The 8,512-nt window shown below is 27.8% G+C and overlaps 1 long non-coding RNA gene across 1 annotated transcript; it reads right to left on the bottom strand.

The window, feature by feature from the left end:
* Positions 1-570: 570 nt before the first annotated feature.
* On the bottom strand, positions 571-4,474 carry LOC123263330. The gene is made up of 3 exons (XR_006509150.1): positions 4,401-4,474; positions 3,141-3,342; positions 571-754 (listed from the first exon to the last, which is right to left on the bottom strand). It is a non-coding gene; the product is annotated as an uncharacterized LOC123263330 (long non-coding RNA).
* Between the last annotated feature and the right edge of the window lie 4,038 nt (positions 4,475-8,512).

The raw sequence follows: 8,512 nt of genomic DNA, 5'->3' as shown, positions 1-8,512 counted from the left end.
ATTTTTTACGTTTTATTTTTAAGAAGTTTCATTAATTCTTTGGTTTCTTAAGTTCATTTCGACACATTTCCAATAAAATTATTGGTAATTGATCTTTTTAAAGCAATATTATTATTAAATATATTCCAAAAATACCGAAAATATTTATATAGCGATTAAATATACTAAAAAATCGTTCAGGCAAAGTTTTTCTGTTCAAAAATCATCATTTTCGGCAATCACATACTGTTTAAAATGATAATAATAAAATTATACCATTAAAATATAATGTAATAATAATAATAATAATAATAACTAGGGCCAGGAAGTTGGCGTTTTTTATTTATTCAAATTTCAGGTTAAACATATGAATGCTCATTTAAACAACTGCGAAAGTCCTGGCCCTAATAATAACATATCTTATAATAATAATGACAGTACGCAGTTAATACAATTAATTTTATAAATTATAATTATAGAACTTTATTTTTAAAATTTTGATGATAGCTTGTAGCTAATAACATTATTTTTATAAAGTAACATTAACTTTTTTAAAGTAAAACAATAGTTATTATTTAAGAATCAGTGACGCTCATATTGATTTTTAGGACTTTATGAAGTTCGAATATCTAGTGATACTCTTAATTATTTTTGTGTTTTTTTCTGCATTGTTTAGAAATTTCACTCATCCATTTTCCCAGATGATACTTTATATCGTCTTCTCCACTTTTTATGTATGGGATTTATTTTTTTCGTTGTAGAAACAGGCATATCCCTAAAATAAAAAATAAATTATTTTCGACCTTCCTTCAGGTTATTTATTTATAGAAAAGCTATTAATTTATAAAAAATAAATTTGGAAACAATAAAAACAGAAAGTAAATTAAAGTTTTTTTCGAGTCACTCAAATTTAGACCTCAAAGTTTTTGACAGCAGTGATTTTAAATTAACTTGTAACGGGGTGGTTTGCCCTGTCCAATTGGTCACCCCTTTTCTCTTTGAAAAGGGCGCCACTGGGATTTTATACTCGGTGTCCCAGAAACCGGGGAGCATGAGAAGGAAAGATCGGGTCGTGAGAAGTTGAGAAAGGCTGAAAAATTAATACTGAGAAACAATTATTAACAATTTAATTATTTATTCAATGTAAACAATTTTTATTTTAACAAAATTCCTTAATAATATTACCCTTAAAATTAACGTATCAATTACTTAATTGTGAGGACCTCTCACCTACGCAGGCACTTGCCAAAACTTACAACTAAATATCCTTAAATTCTTTCAACTATAGATCATTACGCATCTATCTTCTTAATTTCTTAACTCTACATAGACCATTACGCATCTATCCTTAATTTCCTAATTCAATCATAGACCATTACGCATCTAGATTCCTAAATTCTAAATTTAATCATAGACCATTACGCATCTAGATTCCTAATTTCTAAACCCTCGTCCAACTGACGGAATAACAAACAACATATTTTACCCAATAAAAACTTCTTAATTATTCAATTATCTGAACTAATTTCACATAAACAACCTCGTCTACCTGACGGAATACCATATAATCTTACTAAATTCCATATAAAATCATCCAGCGGACGTTAACTTCATTTCTCAAATTTTCTTAAATAAAATTTTAACCAATTTTCCTTAAATAAATTTAATCTCCAGATTAACTAAATTTACCAAATTCACCAAATTTTCTTACCGAATTTATCTAATAAATTATCCTTAAATTCAATCAATTATTTAATAATTGATTTAGCACTTTTCTAACTTAAACAATTCAATTACATTTATCCACCGGCCTAAATTTAATTTTCCAAAACTTTACAATCCTATCATAATCTACTAAATTTTACGCCAACACTTGTTTACTGCAAATAAATTTTACTACATTACATAATCACTAAATTTCTGTACTAGTTCACTTACTAAATTTTCTACTAATATTTTCAATTAATAAATTCTACTGAACTCATTACAGGATTTACTAAATTTGATCTTCCTAAACAAAATTCTAAACATCAACTATTCGAATCCTAAGCGTCTCAATACAACTCTTAACTACATACATTCTAGAATGACCTTCACTGACTTAATTACGCATTTTCATTTCTTATTCAAATTTACTTTTCTTTATATCTCGAAAATTATTAACTAAATTAATTTATCATAGCCAACAGGCCTATAATAAATTACTTATAAATTCTCTACAGTAAATTCACTAATAAACTATTAATCTCATTCTTTTAAAATAAATATCCAATAACAAAAACTAGCTAAATGACCTTGGCGCATGAATTTCTAAAGTACAAAACTTGCTAATATAAAAATGACCGCTCGAGAAATTAATTTTAATTATTTCAGCCTCTTAATTAAATTAATAATCAATTTTGGCCTAAAAAAATCGAAAATACCTGGAGACTCAATTATTGTTTTATCCAACGACGACTGATACTCCGGTCCAACTTGGCTGGCTCCGCCGCTTGGCGTCTTGTCGTCTCAAACCACTATGTTAGCTTCCGGTCAGGGCTTGTCCAATTCCAAATACCGTAATAAACTCCTCAGTAGTTGCTTTCTATCGTCGGCGTTCAAAACTGCACTCTCTTGACTTATCTAATCTCAACAAGGTCACTGATTCACAAAAGGCAAAAGGCCACTGGCTTCCAGAAGGGAAAAAGCCTCGATGTTTTTCGTGCTTGCTCTTTTATAACTCTCCGCTCAGGCTCTCGAACTTTCCTATTGTTACGCCCCGCTTCATTTTCCGGGAACAGTAGTGGGGACTCTTGATTAGCACGCCCGGTGACAAGTCGAAACTACTTGTCAAAAATCGAAAGGTAAGGGAAAGCCCTGATCTACCGTGTGTTAATTAAGTGGTCGATAATGACCCCGGGAAGTTCGATTTTCCCTGTTACAAACTGTAGATAAAAAATAGAAAGATTTCTTGAACTTTTGCTTGTTCTCATGCGGTCTATTTCTTTTTATAAATTTTTTTAACTAACACACAGGATGTTGTTATTGAAAAAATTTTTTTAAATCATTTATATTAGTTTATGTATGATAATATTTGGTAAAAGACAAAATTTAGACTAGATATAGGTTAAAAAATTGTATTTTTAAATAAATACTGAATTAATTTGTTGAGTTATACATACTTCTCACTTTACGCTTATCTGCGCTGTTAACAATAATATCATCTGGTTTAGGATTCTTCGGCAATCTCAGATACATATTCTTCATCACACCAGGCGGCCATATCTCGTGCACAAGAGTGTCAGCACGTTTTCTCATTGTCTTGGTAATCACCATATTTGCAAAATTTTCACTATCAATTCGTACACCATCGATTATCGTGAACTGTAAAGTAACGATAAATGATTAAAAAAATTGTCTTTTAAAAACTACTCCATAATAGAACTAACTATAATAAAAAAAAAATTTTTAACAAAAATTACAATAATGACATCTTAATCAAGGACCAGACTATCAGTATTTTCGCTTCCATAATTCTATATTTTAAAATTTATGATGTTACTTGGTAAAAGTTCGGAAATTAACAACGTTTATATGCATTTTTATGATATAAAATAGTAAATTTAAAAATATTACACTATCAAAGTGACTGTGTCGAAAATCAGGTTCTGAATTACAATATTAACATTGTGATTTTGCCTACAATTTCTTTCCTACACGGAAAAAAGAAAACTCGAAAAATTACAGTATAAAATGTAAAATCGGTCCCATCTTAATCAAAACTAGAAAAATTACAGTTTGAAATAACATTTTTCTAAATTCAATTTTTTATTTAACATTCAAAGCTTTCAATGTAAATATTACATTCTACAATGTAATTTTTATAAAATCTGCAATACTTACATTAGAAACTCTAATTTTTCCAGTTTTCATCACGAAGCGCCACGTTGCATTATATACTGTAATTTTTCGAGTTTTCTTTTTTCCGTGTATGTGCAATGAGCTCAAGCTAAAATTACATAAACTTTGCGAAATTCGTGTTAGGTGGATTCTTATAGTTGTTTGAATAATATTTAAATAATTCACAAAATGTAAAAAAAAATTTATGAAACAAAAAAATTCTTGCATAAAAAGCTTTTCTGCTCTTGAAGGGTTCTGATCCTTTGCATTTTTTTGAATAAAATATTAAACTTTTTCATTATCTAAGTTTTTAAATTTATCAGTGCACAGTTATCTGATTATTTCATGGAAAAAAAATTTGGTTTCAATCAAACTAGTCAATTATCAAAGCAAATGACTAAGATGCCTTCACATTACTATAATTAGCGACATATGCTTTAATAACGAAAACTCCATATGAAATCTCCTTCTAAGATAAAGTTAAAAAATATTGTTTTCTTTTATAAAGAACACTTTTATTTTTGGTAAACTTAAATTATTACCTCAACATTGTTTTCAAAAATGACTGATTCGTCCAGATTGGGATAAACAACGTTTTCTTGCTGTGGGCGTTCCGACTTATTTTTTTTTAATGCCTTATTGATTTTAAGACCTAATACATTGACGCTTCGCTCAAGTCTCACCAATTGCGCCATCGGTCCAACAGTTCTTTCATTGCTTTTAATTTGTCGAGGAACTTTTTTTTGCTTCTGTTTATTAGATATGTTCGAAAGTGGTGGCCTTTTAACTCCAGGGCCCGGTGATTTCTGAGTGCCTGTTCGCTGGGGAGGTATAATACGAGTATCAGGAATAGAAATCCTCTAATGTACAGGGAAAGGTTCCCTGCCTAATTGCTCCATTTCGACGTCGTAGGTTGCATTCTCTCCCATCGACTAATAAGATTTAGAAAATAAAAAAAAATTATTTTATTATTGTTATCTTACAACGATTATAAGTTTTCTTTCTCATTAGGGTATCGTATATATTTTGTTAATTAAACTGAGATCATCAGAAAGGTCAGAGACATCAGGACTTCTGGGTGGTGCCTTACGTGACTTCTAAAAAAGTTAATATAAAATATATAAACGGACTTTCCCATTAAAAACTTTTCAATTATGAACACATAATTAAGAGCTTACTTGAAATACTAAACAAACACTAATACAAGGATTTGTTGATACTATAAAAACTTTATTAATTTGTAATAAATGATTTTATAACAAGAGACGATTAAATAAATATTTATTAACAATTAATAAATCATGGATCAATTGCAATTTATTAACAGTTAAAACAGTTTAATCATTATATGTTTGCTGCTAAAAAAATTTTTTTCATGTTTAATAAGGGAATAAAATCTTTTCAAACAAATGCTGTTATTAATAGTTAATAAATTTTCCTATTAGTGCATATATTCATATTTAACGAGTAACTTTACATTCAAGTAACAATTTTATAAAAGATGCTAATAATGTATCAAATGCTAGTGTTATATTTTATTTATATCTAGTGTTATTTTTTTATATATTATTTACATATTAAGGTAAAAAACCCAGTTATTGACACTGGCCTAGTTGTTTGACACTTGCAATTTTATTCTAATTAAAAAAATTAAATTTTTTTAAAAAACCAATTTTCTTATATTTATAATTCAAGAATTATGTTTATTAATTTATTACAGTTGATTTATTTTTTTAATTAAAATAAAATTGCGAGTGTCAATCACTAGTCAAGGGTCAATAACTGGGTTTTTTAAAGTTATTATCTTTTTAAAGTTAAATAATCGTAAAATGCTAAAATTTTCAACCTATTTGAAAAAAAATAAGAAAAAAAAACTATTCAACAACTCAAATGGAAGTAGATTTTACAGTATATTCAACAATTACTACAATAATTATTTTAAAATTAATGTAAGAGTAAAATTCTATTAAATAGACAGAGAGAGTGAGTAATTTTTGGCCGAGAATGATGGTGAGGTATGAAAATTGAAGTTTCTTTAATAAAATTTTAGATGCGATTTACGGAAACTTTCTAAGTTATCGCATTCAATATCAATTTCGCGAATAAACAGTAGAAGTTCCAATTTTTGTGGATTTTAAAGAATTGAAATTTCTGTCATTTCTAAATTATGTAATTTAAATGAAATAATATATAAGTATGCAAATTCATACAAAAATATTGAATAATTCACATTCAAACACATACACACACACACACACACACACACACATACTTTGTAATTAAATATAACAATTAAATATAAAATTGAAATTAAAATAAAAGAAGTTTTATCATAGATATTACCATAAATATTGCTATGGTTTGTCATAACTCGATAAAACATACTATTTTTTGGGCCATTCATCATCATCATCATCATCATCATCATCATCATCATCATCATCATCATCATCATCATCATCATCATCATCATCATCATCATCATCATCATCATCATCATCATCATCATCATCATCATCATCATCATCATCATCATCATCATCATCATCATCATCATCATCATCATCATCATCATCATCATCATCATCATCATCATCATCATCATCATCATCATCATCATCATCATCATCATCATCATCATCATCATCATCATCATCATCATCATCATCATCATCATCATCATCATCATCATCATCATCATCATCATCATCATCATCATCATCATCATCATCATCATCATCATCATCATCATCATCATCATCATCATCATCATCATCATCATCATCATCATCATCATCGTCATCATCATCATCATCATCATCATCATCATCATCATCATCATCATCATCATCATCATCATCATCATCATCATCATCATCATCATCATCATCATCATCATCATCATCATCATCATCATCTTCATCATCATCATCATCATCATCATCATCATCATCATCATCATCATCATCATCATCATCATCATCATCATCATCATCATCATCATCATCATCATCATCATCATCATCATCATCATCATCATCATCATCATCATCATCATCATCATCATCATCATCATCATCATCATCATCATCATCATCATCATCATCATCATCATCATCATCATCATCATCATCATCATCATCATCATCATCATCATCATCATCATCATCATCATCATCATCATCATCATCATCATCATCATCATCATCATCATCATCATCATCATCATCATCATCATCATCATCATCATCATCATCATCATCATCATCATCATCATCATCATCATCATCATCATCATCATCATCATCATCATCATCATCATCATCATGATGATGCTAATATAATTTAGAAGATAAAAAAATGCACTTTAATTATATTAATTTTATAAGAATTAGAAATTTTTATTGTGAATGGAAGTATCGTATTCTTTGTATTACTCATACTTACTCTTTCAGTAGACTTGTTCACGTTAGATTTCTTCGGAGGTACCATCTCTCGATAGTGCTCGGCGGATTTCCGAGACGCTTCCTTAAGAATGCCGTTGCGTGACTTCTGAAAGAGTTAATATTAAATTTATTAACGGACTTTACCCATCACAGTTTTTTCAATCACTTATTTACTTGAAATACCAAATATACACTGATAAATTATTATATTAGTAAATATTTAATAAATCTTGTAAACTGATTAAAAATGAATTTTTAACTTACGACGATTTAATAAATTATTATTGCTAATTAATTTTTTTAACTGTTAAAAAATAATTATTTATATTTGTTGCGTGAATTGTTTTCAAACAAACAAGTTTAGCAATAGTTGATAAATTTTCCTATCAGTGCATATACTCATATTTGACAAGTAACTTGATATTGAATTTACAACTCTATGAAAGATACAAATCTATATTAAAATCTAGAGTTATATATTCTTTATAAATAGAACAATCATATTAATACAGAAAGTTAAACAATTTTGGAATGCTGAAATCCTTAACCAATTATATTTGAATAAAAATGATGAAAAAAAAAAAACATTTCACACGTTGTAATATCTGTACTTTTTCTATTGAATTTGCAAAACTTTAAAATAATAATACTTAATAATTATTTTGGCAACAGAATATTATTATTTTTTTTCCTCTACTGACTAAGAAATTTACTAGATTAAAAATAAAAATCTTGAACCAAAAATATCAATCCAAGGTGTTAATTTATTTAAATCAAACATAAAAATTCTAGAATTTAGAAGTTTTTATTCGTTCAACTAAATTTTACTTTATAATAGTGCTATAGTTTGTTGTAATTCGATAATACATACTTTGTTTGATCTCGTTCCAACCTTATTGCTTTTGTCGATCATAGTATCGGAGGGACTAAATGTTAATTTTAAGGTTCTTATCCTCAACGATCGTCACCGTATTGTTTTTTCAATTCATCGCGGCTGTCTGAAATTTTAAATTTAAAAATTAAAACATTTATCAATTTCGTTATACATTATTATTTACAGTTCAATACTTTATACAGGATTTAATTTAAATATCTTTTGTTTAAGTTATTTAATTAGTCAGAAAATCGTATTTTCGATATTCAATTTTTCGATATTTCTCATTATAAAAGAGATTTTTTTTCTGGTAAACAAATTTAGACGTTATATT

Source organism: Cotesia glomerata, linkage group LG4 (assembly GCF_020080835.1).
Source record: "Cotesia glomerata isolate CgM1 linkage group LG4, MPM_Cglom_v2.3, whole genome shotgun sequence".
Classification (NCBI taxonomy): Eukaryota; Metazoa; Arthropoda; class Insecta; order Hymenoptera; family Braconidae; genus Cotesia; species Cotesia glomerata.
This window is presented reverse-complemented; position numbering and strand designations above follow the sequence as displayed.